This window comes from Symphalangus syndactylus, chromosome 2 (genome assembly GCF_028878055.3).
Source record: "Symphalangus syndactylus isolate Jambi chromosome 2, NHGRI_mSymSyn1-v2.1_pri, whole genome shotgun sequence".
Taxonomy (NCBI): domain Eukaryota; kingdom Metazoa; phylum Chordata; class Mammalia; order Primates; family Hylobatidae; genus Symphalangus; species Symphalangus syndactylus.
This window is the reverse complement of record NC_072424.2, coordinates 146337221-146358643: the sequence shown is the minus strand read 5'-3', so window position 1 is coordinate 146358643 and position 21423 is coordinate 146337221. Positions and strand designations below refer to the sequence as shown.

The 21423-nt window shown below is 42.1% G+C and overlaps 1 long non-coding RNA gene across 1 annotated transcript; it reads left to right on the top strand.

The window, feature by feature from the left end:
• The first annotated feature begins 3123 nt into the window (after window positions 1-3123).
• Window positions 3124-13656, top strand: LOC134735917 (uncharacterized). Its single transcript, XR_010119522.1, has 2 exons — window positions 3124-3254; window positions 12106-13656. It is a non-coding gene; the product is annotated as an uncharacterized lncRNA (long non-coding RNA).
• Window positions 13657-21423: the final 7767 nt, after the last annotated feature.

Genomic DNA, 21423 nt, shown 5'->3' with positions numbered 1-21423 from the left:
ACTTTCCTCTCTTTGAATTCCAGAATTACCCAGGGCTCCTGGATGGTAATGGTGGTCTGGACCACCAGAGCTGGGGAGAGGAGCCCCAGGACCCATCAGTTCTGCTGCTGGACTATTTGGGAGATTGGTTCTGGATCCAGTGACCGGTGTCCCTGGGGACAGTCAACCTTCCAGTGGTCCCCATTGCAGATTGGACAGGGTTGGAGTGGCTTCCTCATGCTACCCAGGCAATCCTTAAAATGCCCCAGCTTACCACATCTGTAGCAGTTAACAGATGCACCTTGGGAGTTCTGGGGTTTGTGGGCTTGCATGGTGACCCTTAAATCCTCTGCCTCTTTCCTGTGTTTCCTCTCTCTCTCTCTCCTGGGCCTCCCTATCTCTATTATAAAAGACTGAAGTGGCCACTTTCAGGAGGTTTTCTAAAGTACTATCTGGTCCAAGGGCTTGTTTCACAGCTTTCTCCTAATATCAGGGGCCGCCTAAATAATAAATTTATCTTTTAGGATTAGTTGCCCCTCAACTGAATCAGTAGATAAACAGGTACTTTACCAAAGCCTTTCTTAGCCTTTCCAGGAAGGTAGTGGGATTCTCATCAAATATCTTGTCTCTCATGGATAGGTTGCTATAATTGAGAGGCTTGGTCCTAGTACTATGTAAGCCCTCCATTATACACACTTGAAAGTATCTCCTCTTCCATTCTCCCATCAGGCCATTGGGATGCCATTTAGGGTCATCCACTGGTACTGCTTCTCTTCCAGTTGGATAAAGTTTGACTCCTTCCCTGGAACTACATGTGATACAAAGCTCTTCCCCAAATTCCTTTACCACTTGCAGAGCAGTCTGCTTCTCCGTTGTTAGTCAGGGTTTGATTCTAAAGTAACATAATGTCTTTCCAGGAGTGTTCAAATACTGAGGTTAAATTCTGGAAAGCCTGTATGTATCTGTCAGGGTCATCTTAAAACTTGTCAGATCCCCCTTCATTTGCCTTCAGTCCTGTAGAGAGAGGGGACCTGGACCTTACTGGGGCCAAACTCACCAGGCATCTGTTGGAAGGGCAAGAGTGAGACTGGGGTTTGTCTAGTGTGAGGATTTCTAGGCGGGGGCAAGTGAGAGAGAGAAGCTGGATAGGGAGGATGGGGTGGACCCAGAAGAACAGGGCCAGAGGGAGCTGACTCTCCTGCTGGAGGGGCCTCTGGGGTTAATTTCTTAGTTCCCTGGGATTGCCCCTTGCAACCTCTCCTGAGATGGCAAGGTCTGGGTCAATCTTAAACTGTCAGCAAAGGTCTGGATTACCCTGCAAGGTATAGAAAGCCTGCACATATGGGGCCTCAGATCACTTGTCATTCTCAGGTTTACAGAAAAGGTCTAACTGCAGGATGGTATTGAGATGAATGATTCCTTCCTGAGGCCAAGCTAGCCCTTCCCACAGATCATAATTCAGCCAAATCTATGTGCAGAAGGCTATGAGGAATTTTTCCTCCAGAGTCTGAGGGTCAAAGCAGTCTCAGTGACTGAGGATCCAGTCCAGAGAGTATAGACTGGGGTGATGAAGATAGCTGGTTGCCCATTCTCAAAGATAGAGAGATAGGTATCCCTCATTTCCTTTGCTTCTTTCAGCAAAAACTTGGGGTGTGAGGGAGAGAGAATGTGGACATCCCCCTTTTCTCTTCCATTTTTTTTTTTATCTCCAAGACTCGGTGACCTTAGATGGACACCATCCATGGGTGCCATTGGGGCCTGCACCCATTAGGTAGGGAGGGCCTAGAGAGTAGGAGGTGTCCACACTCACCTATGCCTTCATCCCCCCTACTGTCAGCAACCTTTGGGTTACCTGGGCCCCATCTATGCCATGGAGCATGGCCTCCTCCCATGAAGCAGGGGCTTAATCATCAGGAAATAGTCCTGCCCATTTATACTGTGCCTGTTGCCTTGCCTTGAATTTCTCAGATCTGGTTTTCCTTCTAGGGCTTCAACTCGAAGTTTGGAATCAAATTTGGGCCAAAAACGTGTCTCAGGGGCTGCAGGGGTCCATTTAGATTAATTCCCACATGGGTTTTGCCAAACTTGCAGTTAATAGCCAGTGGGGTAGCTCCTTTGTTGCCTCCCTATTACAAGCAGAGTATTGAGGTAGGAAAAGAACCCTCTCACATTGAAAAGGAAAGAAAAAAGAGGCTTAAGAGGGGGGAACTCTTGCTCTCTGCAAATGGGTTCCTTTAATCACTGTATTTCTCCCCCAGTTTGGACCAAGCTGAACTCCTTGGCCAGGGGAAGAAAGGCTGTATGGGTGTGTGGCGGGAGGGGATGATGAATTCCTTGGCAAGGGGAGGAAATGCTCTATGGGTGTGTGGCGGGAGGGGATGGTGAGCAGGAAGCACTGGCCAGCTGGCTATGCAGGGTCTCTGGCCCCCAAGGCTGCCCTGGGGCCTGGGTGTCATGCACAACTCATTCCCACTCTTACCGCGCTTGGCCATTAGGCACGACACACACATGCAGCAGACATGCCCCAGCTCTCCAGCCAGGAGGGGAGCCGCTGTGCACCTGCAACTGTGGGGGTGGAGGGGGGATGGAACCTCTAAAAGCAGACAGAAATCATGTTGATCTGAATTGCTACCTGATGGCTGGGCCAATCGCTCATTGTACTTAGTAACATGTCAGCAGTTTGCAGCAAAACCCTTAGCACTATAGAAAAAGAGATAGGAGCCATTTCAAACCATGAAAGAAGGAAGGAACGATACCACAGAAAAGTCTGGGGGTCTTGGCTGAACCTTAACAGGTGGTTGGGGACCAAGTTCAGTCATGTGGCCTTCTGGCAGCACCAAGGAGGGGCCTTGGCCAGATGCCTTCAGTTGCCCCAGAACTTTATTCCAGTCCCATGCAATGGCTCCACTTTCATGAGAGGAAACACAGCCAACATTCTTTTCAACTGAAAGAAACAGAGAGATGGTACAGTTGTTTCCTGTCCCCTGCAAGTGCTTAGTTCAGAGGAAAGTCTGAAGACAGAAAGAGACAGATAGGGCAAATCTGCATTTACTCACCCTTGCAATGTACCCTGGGAAAGCCCCCAGATGAAATGCAAAATTTTCCTTGACCCCTTCATGGGCCTCGAGACAGGGTGCCTCATTTACTTGGCCTACAGCTCTCAACCCCCTGTGGGAGAGGAAGCGTGCAGGTGAGCAGGTGCAAGAGCTGGAGCAAGCACTTTTGGACACTGACAGGACCAAAACTCCATGCACGCTGGTGGTAACATCAAAGGGGTATGTACCCACGAACGTTGAAGCCTAAAAGGGCATATGCTACAGTGTGCTGTTTTACCTTTGCTGTCTGCAGATGGCTTAAGTGTTAACAGCTCAGTAGAAGATCAGTGTGACAGCCTTTTGCACCCACACCCAAGTCCTTGTCTGATGTCCAGGAGGAATGAGGTTGCACGAACAAATCGAATGGTGGTGAATGCAGAGGATTTTATTGCTGATGAAAGTGGCTTGCAGTGGGAAGGGGAGCTGAAAGGGGGATGGGGCAGGAAGGTGATCTTCCCCTGGAGTCTGGCCATCTCCAGGTGGACTCTTCTCTGAAGTCCTGCTGTCAAGCCATCCCTCAAAAGTCAAGCTGCTGCTCTTCAATGTCTGGCTGCTTTTTCTCTTCTCTCCTTCTCTCTGGCCTCTGCCAGTCAGGTCAGGAGTTTTTGTGGGTACAGGATGTGGGGTAGAGGCAGGCCATGGATGGTTTTTAAAAAGGCACCATTTGAGTGGGGAAAACAGAGATGTAAAGTTCTCTCTTTAGGCAGCAGTTCCAGGCTGGAAGGTGGGACCATTGCCAGAGACCCTATCCTTTTTTGCCTAGCATTTCTCTGCATCCTGTGCCTATCAGTATTTTTGTAGTTATTGGGTGTAACTCTATGCGTGCACACAATATTTTACATTATTATTTTAATTTTATAAATGAGGAATCTAAGACTAGTAGAGATTAGAAAACTGACTCAAATTGTCCAGGCACAGTGGCTCACACCTGTAATCCCAGCACTTTGGGAGGCCAAGGCAGGTGGATTACAAGGTCAGGAGATTGAGACCATCCTGGCTAACATGGTGAAACCCCCATCTCTACTAAAAATACAAAAAATTAGTTGGGCATGGTTGCATGCCCCTGTAGTCCCAGCTACTCAGGAGGCTGAGGCAGGAGAATCACCCAGGAGGCGGAGGTTGCAGTGAGCCAAGGTCATGCCACTGTACTCCAGCCTGGGCAACAGAGCGAGACTCCATGTGAAAAAAAAAGAAAAGAAAAGAAAAGAAAAGAAAACTGACCCAAGTTTACATAGCAAGTGAATGTCTGCTGTTGGTGCAGGCAGAGTTTAAATGTTTTTGAATTAGTTTCTAGTATTTCAGTATTAGACAATTTTTTTATGCATGCTTGAATGCTGGGGTTTCTACTTAAAAAAAAAAAAAAAAAACATAGCCCAGGAAGGGTGGCTGGCAGCTGCGCCCATGGGGCACAGGAGCTGAGCTGCACCAGCTGTTGCTCTGGGGTCCAAAAGGCCGGCCCACCCACCACTCTGAGGCCAACCGTCATGTGTACCTTCTCTGCACTGCAGCACGCGTGAGGACAGTTCTGGTGGAGAGTGACCATCTCTCATACCTGTGTTCATCTCACACATGTCGACAATAAGACCAGGCTGGGCATTCCCTCAGGAATAGCCTCCTCTGAGTTTGGATCACATATATTCATCAGCAAATGTTTAATAGCGAGGTGTGAGTTCTTCATCAGCACAAACATGCTCTTTCATTCTGTAGCATTTAAAACAGAAGATACTGTTCTTAAAGTAGTTTTTTTTTTTTTTTTTTTTTGAGACGGAGTCTCGCTCTGTCGCCCAGGCTGGAGTGCAGTGGCGCGATCTCGGCTCACTGCAAGCTCCGCCTCCTGGGTTCACACCGTTCTCCTGCCTCAGCCTCTCCGAGTAGCTGGGACTACAGGCGCCCGCCACCACGCCTGGCTAATTTTTTTGTATTTTTAGTAGAGACGGGGTTTCACCATGGTCTCAATCTCCTGACCTCGTGATCCGCCCGCCTCGGCCTCCCAAAGTGCTGGGATTACAAGCGTGAGCCACCGCGCCTGGCCAAAGTAGTTATTTTTACAATTCATTTTAGTAAAGATTTCTCAGGAATCTGATGACACCAATCTATAAGGTGGAACAATTTCTTTATATTATACCCTCTGCTCTTAATAGTTAGTTAGTTTTCCCTTCCCCTACATTGACTATCTTTTTGGTAATTACAGGACTCGGAAGTACTTTGTGTTGCCCTGGTTTAATTTTTCTTTTTGTGGGTAGCTTTGAGCTTAGTGGCCTGAGCTGAAACAGACCCACATCTGAGCTTGGACCAGCCTCAAGGCTCAATCCAGCACTCTCTTTCATTTTCATTTCAGCTATTAGAGATAACAATGACCAAGGAATCAAATGTTTTGCTTTTTTTTTTTATTAGTTTGCATTTTTCATGCATTCAGTGAACCGACTTCCTGGGAGTGTGACCCATCTGTAAATTCCCCTGGTAACTTTCGCCTTTCGTAACTGAGTGCAGCCCAGCTCAGCTGCATAGGGTGGTTGACTACATGGACACCCAAGTGTAAAAGGTTTCTCATTCCCCACCCTTGTATCTTTTCTCTTTATCTATATAGTTTTATCTATATAACATTTCCTTTACTTTAAACTGACCCTTAAATAGCCTCTAAACTGGAAAAATTACATTTTCTGTAGCAAAACCACAACTTCATGTTTTTATAAACCTCATCAACAACACACCTTACTGTCCTACTATTCTAACTCTTAGTAACCCAAACTCCCAGTGAAAAACCTGGGATTATTTAATTTAACATAACATCACTTCAAGATGTTAAATTACTGGAGAGAATTGTGAGATTAAATTTACCAAATTAATCTTACCAAAGATTACTAAAGTCATGTGAATTAAAACACACCTGAAGTAGCTGCTATTCATCTAAGTGGTGACTTTTCTTTACGCCATTTGATTAGAGCTCTTTCATATAGTTTGGCAATGAAATGCCACTTGCACATGACACATATAAACATACAGAAGTAACTGACAAACAGAGGCAGATCTTGTAAGATTTTTCATTTTCCTGTTTTCAAAAATTATCTCCCTTACTTTAGACTATTAATAAACAATGTTACAGGAGCCAACAAATGTTGAAAGAGAGAGTTGCCACCCCAGGCCTTCTCAAAAGACAGAGCTGAAGCAGCAGGGCATGGCAGAAGTTGAACTTGAAGAATTTCAAAAAAAATTACAGAATTTAAAAATTAAAAGCTTGCAATTTCATTACATCAATCAATATTTAAAGAAATTCTTGTTCTAACTAATTAATTAGTTTTGTATTCACATGATTTTTTTTGTTGTTGTTTGTTTTTGAGGCAGTCTCAGCCTGTTGCCCAGGCTGGAGTGCAATGGCGCAATCTCGGCACACTGCAACCTCTGCCTCCCAGAGGATTATCCTGCCTTAGCTTCCCGAGTAGCTGGGTTTACAGACATGCACCACCACGCCTGACTAATTTTTGTATTTTTAGTAGAGTCGGGGTTTCACCATGTTAGCCAAGCTGATCTTGAACTCCTGATCTCAGGTGATCCACTCACCTCGGCCTCCCAAAGTGCTGGGATTACAGGTGTTAGCCAGTGCTCCTGGCCTGTATTTATGTATTTTTAATATCAAAGTTCATTTCTAGAAAGAGTATTGTAATTTCCTTTTTACAGCCAACTTAATCACATATTATTTTTTATAATTTTTTCTATATGAACCTTAGTAAGACTTACACAGATCATTCCTGAAAGGCTTGGATTTTCTGGTTTGTTCTAAACATCCCTCTTTCTTAAACAAGTCATTTTATTTTAGGGCAAAAATTTATGATACAAAATTCTTTCTCATACAAAATTATTTTTATTTTAATTTTTCTAACCAAAAATACCTCTTTATTTCTATAACTTTCTTTACAGCTCTTATTCCTGATTCCTTTTACCTTGATTCATAAATAATCTTTAAATAACTTTTGAATCAGACAAAACTTCATTTTTTAGAAAATTTTTTTCTATAATTTTTAAATTGGAAATTATCCAGACATTTAATGAATATCTGAAATTTAATATCTTTAGATTCTAAATTATATTTCCAGCTTATTTATAAGTATTTATTCCTAAGCATTTACCTAATTAATTTATTTTCATTTTTTAAATAGTTTACCTAGATTATTTATAAAAACTGTGATAGTCATCATTTAAAGTAATTTCTCTGCTAATAATTTTTATAGGCTGTGAATTTCAGGTGTTTACCTAAGATTCTTAACGTTAAATATAAGAATATTTTATCAAGCACTCAGGATTTAGCTGTTTTCATTAAGCTAACAATGTTGCATGTCTTATTTATCAAATTTACGCAGAGATCATTCTGGTTTTGGCGAGGTTTATAGTTTTGGAATCCTTCTGCCAAACTTTGGATACCTTATAATATCTGACTGAGATAAATATGAAACTGCTTGATCAATAAAACCAAACAAAAAATTATGCTGATAATTCTTTAAAAATTTCTAGTATTATTCTACTAAAAATTCTAAAGCCAGCTTATTTATTAAAGGTTTTACTTAAGTCATGTGAACTTGAAAAACAACTGGGATTGTTTACTTAATTTATGGGTACTCCTTCACTTAGGTCAACTTGGTGCCTTGTGTCTGCAACACATCAAACACCCATACAAAGATTCTGTAGCTTTTGCTTCCAAACTTCGGCTGAGAGGTTATCAATACGACCTCACTGGTTCACAAGAAAATTCTTAAAAAGTTGGATCTTAAAGAGTGGTTTTTATCTCAACACCAGTAGAGAAGTAATAGTAGACTTAAAGCACACAGAAATGAAAATAGAGAACTTAGGAACTTTATAGTGGAAGGTCAGCCTTTGTGCTCTGAATTTTCCTTTATGTGATTTCCCATCAGTTTTAAATGTGAACAAGAACAGACCTAATGTGTAACCAGCGGGAGTGCTAGAAAACCTGGCATGCCCTTGAACTCTTTCACTGGCAAAAACACTTGCAAATAGAGCCTCCATAGAACAAACAGGGTGCCTAAAGGGGTCGTTTCTCTTGTCTTTCCTCATTTTTAGATGATTTGTTTCCCACCTTTTCTTTTCGTAAAAGGAGGAACTGTGCTGTGACCCAGGGTTTAGTGTGGTGGATTGATGTGTGCTGCTTGTCAGTGGGACGCCACAGTGTTTCACCACTGAGTCGTTTCTGCCCTCTTACGTGTCTCAGTTTCTCTTTCTGGAGGGCTATTGCCTCAGAGAGGGCTCAAAACTGAGTGATCAGCTCTTATATGCATTTCCTAGATAAGTCTTTTAAAACTAGTTTTGTTGGGGGATTTCCTGTAGGGTTGTTGCATGTCATCAGGGGGGTCATCCCCCCAGACATTTCCACTCAGCCCCAGTCACCCAGGGGTGCCTTTCAGCTCGAGGAGTAAAATGCCCTTTCTCTTTGAAGCTGAGGAGCTCAGTCTCTTTTATGTATGAAAATGACCGTTCACTTCCTCATGCAAATACACAGATAAGCCAATAGAGATTAATTTGGGAGAAAAGGCAATGGAGAACACCCTTTAGAATGCACCTGCAAACCAAAATTAGGATCCTAAGCAACTTCCTAGTAGAAAAACAAAGGCTCAGAATAAACCAAGGACCATCAACCAAAACAGGAGGTCTAGGACTCAGGAGGACTTGACAACAGTTCCACCCGAGGAGAAGCTGAAACTGGGGAGGTTGGCAGGAGCTTTTAACATGCACCATAGCTCTGGTTTCAGGCAACTCCTTCAGGGGTCCTGAGTCTTCTCTGAGGCCCCATGTTGGGCACTAATTATTGCCAATGGAAAGAGTCAAACTGTGAAATATGTGAAGAGATTTATTCTGAGCCAAATATGAGTGACCATGGCCCATGACACAGCCCTCAGGAGATCCTGAGAACGTGGTTGGGCTACAGCTTTATTTTATACATTTTAGGGGACAACTAGAACTGGGGCTTCCAGATTCAAAGACTTTCTGATTGGCAATTGGCTAAGAGTCTATCTAAAGCCCTGGAATCAATGGAAGGGAGTGTCTGGTTAAGATAAGGGGTTGTGGAGACCAAGGTTCTTATTATGCAGATGAAGCCTCCAGGTAGTGGGCTTCAGAGAAAGTAGATTGTAAATGTTTCTTAGACTTAAAGAGACAGCTTTTCAGGGCCATTTTAAAATATGTCAAAGCAATATATTTTTGGAAAAAATAATTTTATTTCAGGTCCTGCTATCATGTTGGTATTTTGTTGCTACAAAGAATCTGCTTTGTCAGTCTTAAGATCTCTGTTTTAATGTTAATGCTGATCGGCTGTGCCCAAGTTCCAAAGGAAGGAGAGTATAGTGAGACATTTCTGTCCACCCATTGCCATCATGGCCTGAATTGGTGTTTCAGTTTATTTTCAAATGCCCTTGGCCAAGAGAAGAAGTCTATTCAGCTGGTTGGGGGTTCTTAGAATTCTATTTTTGGCTTACACAGATGCCTACTCCTCTTGTTGCTATAAGCCTCCAGGCAATTGTTGACATTTTAGTGATTTTGATGGTTGAGTGATTTTTCTGTGTCACTCTGGCCCAGCTGCTTGGGCAAACACTGGCTAGATATTTCTGTGAAGATGTTTTTTAGGTGAGATTAACAATGAAATCAGTTGAATTTAAGGAAAGCAGATGACTCTCCACAGTATGGGTGGACCTTATACAGCAAGGACCTAGAGAGAAAAGGCCAGGGTCCCCCTGGGGAAGAAGAGATTCTGCCTCTAGACTGTGGCAGAGAAAGACTGCCTGCTGGCCCAACCTGCAGATGATTTACTCAGGACTGCAACATCAGCTCGTACCAGAAGGTCCAGCTTCTTGGCCAACTCTGGATTTCAGACTTGCCAGTTTCCATGACCCAACAATCGCCTGAGCTATTGAAGGTAGTGAGACAGGCATAAGCGGGGCAGGGGAGGGCTCTTCCCCAACCCAATAGGAATGTCAGGTGATGGCTCGACAATTACCACGTTGCCTCTCTAAAGTGATAAATTTGCAGTCAGCTGGCAGGGAGAGGCCATCTCCTGATGGTCCACACCTGTTACACTAACGAGATAATTGAATGCAGATGCCAGGGAGACACATTAAAAGACAAAATGATGGAGTGTGACCTTCCAGGGGCACTGGAGAAGGGAAGAAAGCCTCAGATAGGCACAAGTAAAACTTACTAAACACACTGCATGTGCTCACCTCCCAAGGGTAAGGGGAGCAGTGTGCACGTGAGCAGCCCACCCTAAGAGAAGAATCATGGGAAGGGGCCAGCCTAGAAAGTCCCAGGATCAAGGTTAAACATAGCACTTGACCTCAGTACCCACTTGAGACTCTTCCAACTGTATATTCCTTTCTCTCCTGTTCTAAAGCTGTTTTAAACAAACTTCCACTCCTGCTCTGAAACTTGCCTCAGTCTCTTTGTCTGCCTTATGCCCCTCAGTTGAATTCTTTCTTCTGAGGAGGCAAGAATTGAGGTTGCTGCAAACCTGTATGGATTTACTGCTGGTAACTTGGATACCTTCCACTGACAACAAACCAAATTCCTTAAAATACATGTCTCCATATATACATCCATATATACATATACAATCTCGATCTGCAGTGAAGAGGGCTGATAGACAAATTTGTCCTTAATTTTCTGATATGGTTATGAAACCATCGGCAGCACAAAGTCAGCCTGGGAGTTTTTCCATCATAGGAATTGGTAAAAAGCTCCACCACCTCTGTGCCATCCTTTCCCAGGAAGATGTTAAACTTTTTACCCACTCACAGCAGCAGTAATGCTGTGGTTTTAAGAAGTGGTGACTCTGGACTACAGAGGTCTTGAAAAGCTTCACAAAGGGACCAGGGAGCTCAGCTAGGACTGCACCAGGACTCATGCACTGAGGCGTGGGTGACGGGATCATCGTTGAGAGCATTTTCTGGAGAATGCTGTGCTTGAACCTGCATGGAGGCTGACTCGCTTCTCTCCCATTCCTAGCCCAGGTGAGGTGAGGAGGAAGAAGGAGGAGCACACTCCCTGATGTGGGAGACACCTCCCCTTCCACAAAGGAGATGCTCCATCACAGTGTCCTTGGTATTCCAGAAAGGACCACTCAACTGTGAAAGCAAACAAGGGCTCTCAGGTCTTATTATAAATGATTCACAAAGGTTTGCTTTTCCATCCTTCCTTCCAGCTCCTCTTCCTTTCACATGCCTTACTTGTCTAAACTGAAATACAACTACTGAAGTCTGTAAGTTTCTGAAACTTTATTGCATAGAGAGCAGCCTGTAGATGAGTTCCACAGGCAGAAGGGTTGCTTTGGGGACAGAGAAGGTTCTGTAAATGACAGGATCACTACACTGTCCTACTTGGGTTGGAAACAGACAGAGATACTGTATCTTCACCTAGATGATCTGCCAGGGGTCAGGGTCAGATTTAGGTTTGTCAGCAGGCCAGGAAGATTCTTCTGCATCTTTTTTCCCTTTCTCTGCTCTTTCTGTAATTTATTTGCTCCCCACTGACTCTGTAGAACAGTTGACAAAACATAGCATGTTTCAAGGTTGAATTCCCACTTGGCTTTGTATTAACTGAAACAAGATTTGTCTTTGCTAAGCCTCATATGTCCTCGGGACTAAACCACACACATGCTCTCCATCCTTAGGGCCACATGGAGTCATTGGGGGTTAAACAGGAGTGTGATGTGATTCCACTGGTATTTTAGGAAGATGGATCCGAGAGGACTAGAATGAAGAAAGGAAGACAGAGCAATGATCTAATAAGTAGTGGCAGGGCCTGGCCCTAGAGCTGAGTGGAGGTGAGGGACGTGAGGGACATGAGGGTCCCAACAAGAAGGTGAGACCTGGGGTGAGATTAGCTGTGGGGATGAGAACAAAGAAGAAAACCAGGATGACTCCTATCTGCCTGGCTGAGCATGGGAGAAGGGTCTCATCCTGAAGTAGGGGAGGCAGGAGACATCTGGTTATGGGCCTCATGCTGAATATAATGTGTGTTTCTCTGATCCCCTCAGAGAGCATGTGAAGAGACAGAAACCAACAAGGACAGCAAGAATGGAGAAGAAACAACAGCAACAATGTTTTATGCAAGCTGAAAAGCAGATTTGTGAATTATAACCAACTCAGTGGGTCTGAGAAGATGGAATCCTGAGCTGGCCGTGGGGGAAGGCATGAAGGGGACTAATTCCATAAAGGAGTCTAGTTCCATAGAGGGGCTTAGTTCCATAGAGGGGCCTAGTTCCCCAGAGGAGCCCAGTTCCATGGAGGGGCCTAATTCCATGGAGGGACCTAATTCCATGGAGGGGCCCAATTCCATAGAGGGGCCTAATTCCATGGGTGGGCCCATTTCCATAGAGGGGCCTAGTTCCATGGAGGGTGGGGGAAAAATGCTGCCAGTCTCTTTGGTAAAACATAACAAGAGTCACCTTTACTCCATTTCCTAACAAGTTGCTCATCTCCATCTGAGACCACCTCAGCCTGCATTTCATTGTCCGTATCATTATCAGCATTTTGGTCAAAGTCATTCAACAAGTCTCTAGAAAGTTCCAAACTTTCCCACATTTTTTCAATCTTCTTCTGAGCCCTCCAAACTGTTCCAACCTCTGCCTGTTACCCAGTTCCACAGTCACTTCCACGTTTTTGGGTATCTTTTCAGCAATGTTCCAGAATACTGGTACCAATTTACTGTATTAGTCCGTTTTCACACTGATTATAAAGACACACCAAAGACTGGCCAATTTACAAAAGAAAGAGTTTTAACGGACTTACAGTTCCACGTCACTGGGGAGACTCACAGTCATGGCGGAAGGTGAAAGGCATGTCTCACATGGCGGCAGACAAAAGAAGAGAGCTTGTGCAGGGAAACTCCCCCTTATATAATCATCAGATCTCCTGAGACTTATTCACTATCACAAGAACAGCACAGGAAAGACCCACCCCCATGATTCAATTACATCCCAATGTGTCCCTCCCACATGTGGGAATTCAAGATGAGATTTGGGTGGGGACACAGCCAAACCATATCAAGGCCTAATTCCATAGAGGGGCCTAGTTCCATGGAGGACCTAGTTCTGTGGAGGGGCCTAATTCCATGGAGGAACTTACTTCCATGGAGATCCTAATTCCATGGAGGATCTAGTTTCATGGAAGGGCCTAATGCCATGGACCTAATTCCATGGAGGGGCTTAATTCCATGGAGGGGCCTAGTTCCCTGAAGGGGCCTAGTTCCCTGAAGGAGCCTAGTTCCCTGAAGAAGCCTGATTCCATAGAGGGACCTAGTTCCATGGAGTCGCCTAATTCCCAGGACCCATGGCTCTTTAGGAAGAGACACTGGAGTGTGTGAGAAAAGTGTGCTGTGGGAAATGTGAAAATTCAAAGGCTTGTTGAGAAGATGGGCCCAGGATCGATCATCAGCCTCCTTACCACCAGCACAAAGAAAGGCAATTCTTCTCTGAAAGGCAAAATAGAGCAACTCTGCACTGACATAGCACGTGTTGTTCAGGATGTGGTGCCAAATTGAAAAAAAGAAAGGGACTAAATAAAAGTTTAAACACTTCGTGTTAAAACACGCTTTGTCGTTCATTTTGTTGTTGAATCAATAAAAAACAAGTGTCAACACCCAGGCAAAGGGTTGGAAGAGTTTTCTTTGGGCATCTGGTCACCTTTCCCTCAAGCCAAAAGCAAAGGCATGAAGTTGCTTAAGTGACAGATAAGACAGCCCAGCAGAGCACCCTCCAGAAGTCAAGTCAACGACTATAACCATGGCTCAGAGCCCCCAGTGGACTCTTGAATCCTTGCCCTCCCTTCCTTCCATCCTTCCATCCTTCCTTCCTTCCTCCCTTCCTTCCTTTTTTCTCCCCCTTCTTTCTTCCCTCCTTCCTTCTCTTTTTCTTCCCAATTAAGTGCCTAAACCATCTGGTTCTAGACTTGAGAAATGAATCCATCAAAAACAGATCCTGGGTTCCTAATTTGTTCCAATCCACTCTGAAGGCAGAATGTCAAACCCTGATGATGGGAAGTTCACAGAGCTGAGACCTAGCTAGGCCTGCAGCCCTCTTCCCCTCTCCTAGATCTGCTTTCACACCCGTTTTTGCCCCTGCCTTAGACAGGAGGACCAGAGAGCCTGGTATCTATGAGCAGCAGCTCTTGCTAGGAACACACAGCAAAGTAAACTCACACAGCTTGGAGGAGGCAGAGAGCATCCAGGGAGAAGAAAGCATTTTCATTATAAAATCCTTCTTCAAATAAGTGATAAGGAAAGACTATATGTATATATATATAGATAGATAGCGCAGGAACCAGTTACTGCGAAAACGAGTATGTGCAGAAAAACAGAATAGCACTTGGAAATTAATGTATAAAGACAGGGACATGAAAAATAGGATGAAACCAAGGGAGTATTCAAGAACCAGGGTGAGGTGTTTTAATATTGGAATACCAGACCTTCCAAAAGGACAGAAGAAAGAAAAGAGAGGAGGGTAGAGGAAATCATGAAATCAATCATTTAAGAAAAATTTCTTCTGCCAGATACCCTAAGAAGAATTTCCAGAATTGAATCATAATTTGCCAGATTGGAAGGGTCCACTAAGTGCCCAGCATAAAGATGAAAGTGTCCTCATGCCAACACCTATCTTTCAATTGTTGGTTTAAGTGTTTGGATTGAAGAGAAGTCAAGCAACTTTCAGGAGAGTTTGGACAGGTGAGAATAAAATGAATCTTAAATATAAAGAATTTGTCAGTAATTTGGCATTCAGACTCAAAAATACAAAGAATCATATTGAACAATCAACTTACCGAGCCCTCCCACAATCTGAGACTGAGTGCACTTATCTGCATTCCTAAATTAGTCACATCAGAGGCATCAGCAGGGCAGAAGCTTATTTGATCTTAATTCAACTTATGCTAAATAACAAATCACATCTTCAAGCTGGTACTGTGAATTGTGGTGGCTTATTTATTGTCTAAGTAAAAAATACTCTTAATCTATACTAAGAAGTTTCCAGAACTTATCAGGCAAAGGCAGGATCAAAAATTACCTATACATAATTAGTTTTTTCCTAGTCTAGCTTGGTCATAGTTTTGCATAATATAGAGATAAGATAGCATGAAACTGGCATTAAGAACAGTTTTTAAACGCCTTCCTGTTAATCAGGTAGTCTTGATTTAAAAACTAAAACAAAGACAATATTTATGTAAAGTGAAAACAAAAGCAAAGCAAAACACAATAAAAACAAACACAGGACACTAATGTTTAAAAGTCTTAGTTAAAGAAAAGTCAGGAAATTTCCCTCTTAATTTCTTTTGAAATGCCAAGGATGGGGCAGAAGTTTATTTATCAGTGGTCTGATACAAAATATGCACCAAATAATCCAGTTGAATTTTGGCTCATGAGTTTTGGGTAACTGAATCTCACTGATTTCTTATTTTTGTTGTTTTTCATTGGGTAAAACACAGAAAAGTTAGCCCTTTCTGGTGGCAGATGCTGTAACTCAAGATGCAGTAGAGAAATGCATGAGCTGAAAAGGATGGTTCTAAGAAAAATCTCTTCATCACTCTAAGAATACTCAATAAAATAGATTTGAATGTCTCAGAAATGTCTCAGTAAAGCAGGTAATGAAATTGTAAAACTATTCTGAAACATGTACTGACAGTGATTTATCAGGTACAACTTCATACATTGGTAAATTTGTACTTTATGTCACCTTCTGCTTACGTGAATTATCAATTGTCCACTTGCCTAAAATATTCTTCTATGCATTATTTAGTTTTTTGGAATTTATTTTTTTGTATGAGGCAAAATTAAGTTTTTGGCACACAGTTCTGTGCATTTTGACATGCATAAAGTCATATTCCCAACATTTCTCCTGTATATAGCTCCTTGATGTTCTATCACTGATTGTATGTGTGTATATCAGCTATATTATTATGTAATTGACATGCTTTACAGTTCACTCATTAAAAGCATGCAATGCAATCGTTCTTAGTATATTCACAGAATATTGCCCAGTCAATTGTAGGCCGTTTTCATAACTTCAAAATGAAATTCCATACCCATTAAAATCACTTCTTTCCCCCAAACCCCAAGCCCTAGGCAACCACTAATCTATTTTCTGTATCTATAGATGTGCCTGCGCTGAACATTGTATATAAATGGAATCATACAATCTGTGTCCTTTTGTGACTCATTTATTTCACTTAGTGATACAGTTTAGCTATGTCTTCACCCAAAATCTCACCTTGAATTGTAATCCCCATAATCCTCATGTGTGAAGGAGAGACCAGGTGGAGGTAATTGGATCATGGGCAATTTTCCCCCATGCCGTTCTCATGATAGTGAATGAGTTCTCACCAGATCTCATGGTTTTATAAGCATTTGGCAAGTTCCTCCTTCAGTCATTCTCCTTCCTGCCACCTGTGAAGAAGGTGCCTTGCTTCCCTTTTCCTTCCACCATGATTATAAGTTTCCTGAGGCCTCCCCAGCTATGCTGAACTTTGAGTCAATTAAACCTCTTTCCATCATAAATTACCCAGTTTCTGATAGTTCTGTTTAGCATAATGTGTTTATCCATGCTATAGCATTTATCAGTATTTTATTACTTTTATTTGGCAAATAATACTCCAATTTATGGATATATCTTATTCTGATTTCCCAGTGATGGTCACTTGTGGTTATTTCCACCTCATTTGGCTCTTGTGAATAATAATGCTAAGAACATTTGTATACTTTTTTTGTGTGTATTTTTTTAGGCACAAACTTAGGTGTGAAATGTATGGGTCATAGGCAATTTTATGCTTAACCTTTGGAGGAACTTCTTAATTCTTTTCAAAGTTGATTCACTGTTTTACATTCCTGCCAGCGATGCATGAGAGTTCCATTATCTCCAAATTCTCATCAATACCTGTTCTTATTTAATGGGGATAGGGGTGAATTAGTATCTTTTTGTGATTTTGATTTGAATTTCCTTGATGGCTAATGACATTGAGCACCTTTTCATATGCTTATTGTTCATATGTATACTTTCTTGGTCTATTCAGGTCACTTGCCTATTTTAATTATTATTTATCCTTTTATTATTAAAGGGTTCTTTATATATTCTATATATACTCCCATTATCAGACAGATTTTCTCCCATTATCTGAGTTAACTGATCTCTTGAATCTTTAAATTTATGTTATTTGTCAAATTTGAAACTTTTCAGCCATTACTTCTTCAAGTTTTTTTCTGGAAAAATTTCTTTTTTTATTTCCTTCTCAGACATCAATAACATGAACATTAGATATTTGATATTATTTCATGGGTCCATGAAATGCCATTTATGCACTTGTCTAGTATTTTTTTTTCTGTTTGCTATTTAAGTTGGATATTTTCTATTGCCTATCTTAACTTTCACAAACTTTTTTCTTTGCTATATTCATTCTGCAAAAAAGCCCATTTAATAGATTACTGCACTTATTGTATTTTTTATTCTAATTTTTTTGGTTCTTTTTAATAATTTCTACCTCTGGCAAGCACATCTACATTGTATTGATTTCAATGGTGTTCACTCTTACTTAATAAAACATGGTAAAAATAGCTACTTTACAAGTCTTTTTTGGACAATTCCATCAGGGTTATCTCTGAGCTAGTGTCTGCTCATTGTCTTTTCTGTTAAGTTATTGAAATTATCCTGGTCATTTTTATGATAAGAAACTCTGATTATATTTTGGGGATTTAAAATATTTGGTAAGAAATTGCGGGGACTGTTAAAAGTCTCTGGAAAATTTTAAGTGTATTTGTTTTCTAACTTTTGCAGGCAATCTATGAATTAGGTTCAGATTGTACACCCAATCCAGCTTCTGTTGCTTGTGTTTCCAAAGCGAGTTACATTTTCAAAGCCTTAGCTGTTCTATTCAGGTCTTCCTGAAGTGTGCACCATGCTGGGCCAGCTGGGCCCTGGAGTATTCAATCCTGTCATTTAGTTCTAACAGCCTTTGCTGTGCTGCTTCGGGTCAGACCCAGGCATGCATAGCTTTGCAGTGAGTCCAGAACTAGCACATAGATTAAGGGGAGCCCTCTCCAGATACCTCCTCTCTGAGACTTTCCTCACACACCATGATGACTAGGGGCACGTTTTTCTTGTCCTCTTGTTGAAAGTCTGGGATCATTGCCTTTATGCACCATCACTGTTCTTATAAGATTTGAAGGACAAATCTCCCTTCATGTTCCAGGGGCTCATTGTCAAATTGTCACAGTTCCCGTTTACTCCAGTGAGAGAAAATTCTACCATGATTTTATAAAATAGTCTTTCATAGTCTCCTTAAAATCTTATTATCTTTACCTTATTATGCCAACTCAGATAATAAAAGGGACACAAGAAATGTGTCTGGTGTTATCCAGTTCAAGATGCTTATCTTATCACAATTGACCAAACTAGACTACACCAAATCCCATGATGTGCCTCCAAAATTCTAAAAAACACATATATATTTGTATTTGTATGTACATGTGTATAATGTGAAAAATATTGGCTTTCATCTTTTCTTCTCAGAAGGGAAAGGTGTTTATATATTTTAAGTATTATAAACAAACAAAAAACCCAATATGTAAATACATGTTTATTCACAGCTGGTATTTTTTTTTTTTTTTTTTTTTGAGATGGAGTCTTGCTCTGTTACTCAGGCTGTAGTGCGGTGGCATGATCTCGGCTCACTGCAACCTCTGCCCTTTGGGCTCAAATGATTCTCCTGCGTCAGCCTCCTAAGTAGCTAGGATTACAAGTGCCCACCACCACACCTGGCTAATTTTTGTATTTTTAGTAGAGACGGCATTTCATCATGTTGGCCAGGCTGGTCTCAAACTCCTGACCTTAAGTGATCTGCCTACCTCAGCCTCCCGAAAGGTTGGGATTACAGATGTGAGCCACCACACCCAGCCACAGCTGGTATTTCTGAAGTTTGTGTCAGCTAATGGAAGAGGAACAGTCTGGATGTGTTTTGCTACCCTTTTTGCACTTAATGCTAATTTTAATTTTACATGACATTTGTATTAGTCATCCTATCCATTTGATTATTAAAATCCTCCTCTGCTGAGGTCACCCATTGATGAGCACTCACATGGGATCCAAATATCTTCCCAGTTTTTGATCACTCAGAGAGATCCATCCAAATACCTTTTCCCTAAATTTCTTTGTCACCAAGTTTTCAATCATGCTTCTTCCAAGTCCCTGACCATCCAGCCAAACCATTGGCTATAGTCCATGGATCAGTATTTAAGTCCAGTGTGTTTGCTACTTCTTGCTCACTGGGTCCAATCAGCATAATGTCATCAATGTAATGGACCAGTGTGATATCCTGTGGAAGGGAAAAGTGATCAAGAGCCCTGCAAACAAGATTATGACACCAAGTTGGAGAGTTGATATACCCAAGAGGTACGACAGTGAAGGTATATTGCTGGCCTTATCTGCTGAAGGCAAATGGCTTCTGGTGGGCCTTATGGACAGGAATGGAGAAATAAGCATTTGCCAAATTAATGACTAAATACCAGGTACAGGAGATGTGTTAATTTGTTCAAGCAATGAAACTACATGTGGTACAGCAGCTGCATTTGGAGTCACCACTTGGATAAGCTTATGATCATCCACTATCACTCTCCAAGATCTGTCTTCTGCACAGGCCAAATGGGAGAGTTCAACGGGGACATGGTGGGAATCACCACCTCTGTGTCTTTCAAGTCCTTGATGGTGGCGCTAATTTTTGCAATCTCTCCAGGGATATGATATTGTTTTTGATTTACTATTTTTCTAGGTAGAGGCAGCTCTAATGGCTCTAATAGCTTCATTTGGCCTTTCTCACCATAATAGCCCTCACTCTACCAGTCAGGGAGCCAATGTGGGGATTCTGTCAGCTGCTAAGTATATCTATGCCAATTCTGCATTCTGGCACTGGGGAAATGACCACAAGGTGAGTCTGGGAACTCACTGGACCCACTGTAAGTCAGAGCTGAGCTAAAACTCCATTAATTACCTGACCTCCACAAGCCCGTACTTTAACTGGAGAACCACAGTGATGTTTTGGATCCCCTGGAATCAACATCAGCTCAGAGCCAGGGTCCAGTATTCCCTGAGAGGTCTGATCATTTCTCTTTCCCCAGTGCACAGTTACCCTGATAAAAGGCCAAGGTAAGATGGGAGAAAAATTAACAGTATAAACTGTAAGTAGTGTAGCAGGGTCCTTCCTCAAGGGGACCTGGCCTCTCCTTCATTCAAGAGGTTCTGGGTCTGAAAACTTGTTCAAGTCTGGAAATTGATTGAGGGGCCATGATTCTCTATTTTTATAATTCAAATTAGTCTTTTGTTTACTCAACCTGGAAGTTTTCTGCTTATACAAATTAAGTAAGAATTAAGGCTTCCTATCAATTTTACTTTTAAGAATACTGTGATTAATTAGTCAATGCCAGAGATCTACATGAATTAGACTATTCTAATTGCTGCTTTGTCTCTGCTGTTCATTACAGTAGATACACCCTCCTTGCCTTTGATGGTTGAGTGCCACCACTTGGCCCCTGCCATCTTGGGATCCAATTATTCACACTGTGTTTAGGTTTTCTAATTGAGTGACTGTGGTTCCCACTGTGAGATCCAGCATAGAGAGAAGAGCAATCACAGATCTTCAAGGATGCAGGTGATCCTCACAAATCTGTTTTGCAACGTATTGGTGAAGGGTATGTCTTCTGGATGCTCCCAGTTGAGATAAGGTAGGTCTAAAGTGACTAATCCACTCCACCATCCCAATCTCGCTAAGCCTTTGCATCTCTTTCTCTACATTAAACCAAGGGAGATCAGGCATTTCCATCTTGCTCACAGTGGGCCATTTTTTGATCCATATTACAGCTAATCAAGCAAAGAAACTATTAGAACCTTTTTTAAATTCCCTGAACTGCAACATTAAATGCAGAATCCCTGCTTAGTGGGCTCATATCAATAAATTCAGTTTGATCCAACTTTATGTTCCTTCCCCCATCATCCCACACCCTTAATATCCATTCCCATGTCTGTTTTCCAGATTCCTGCTTATATAAATTAGAAAACTCAAGCAGTTCTTTCGGAGTGTACTGCACCTCCTTGTGGGTGACACTCTGAATCTCACCTCTACAGCCTCACAGGACTTCAATTTAGTTATAGGTAGACTTTAGTCTATAGTTATAGAAGCAAACAGGGGTGTTGGGTGTTGGTCCTGAGGAGAATAAGCATTGTCTTGCCTGGCAACTGCCTCAAGGGAGGCCCTCACTGTTGCCTCAGGCAACACAGGGTTAATCTCCCCAAACAAAGGTGGAAAGGCTGATGGCAGCATGAGTT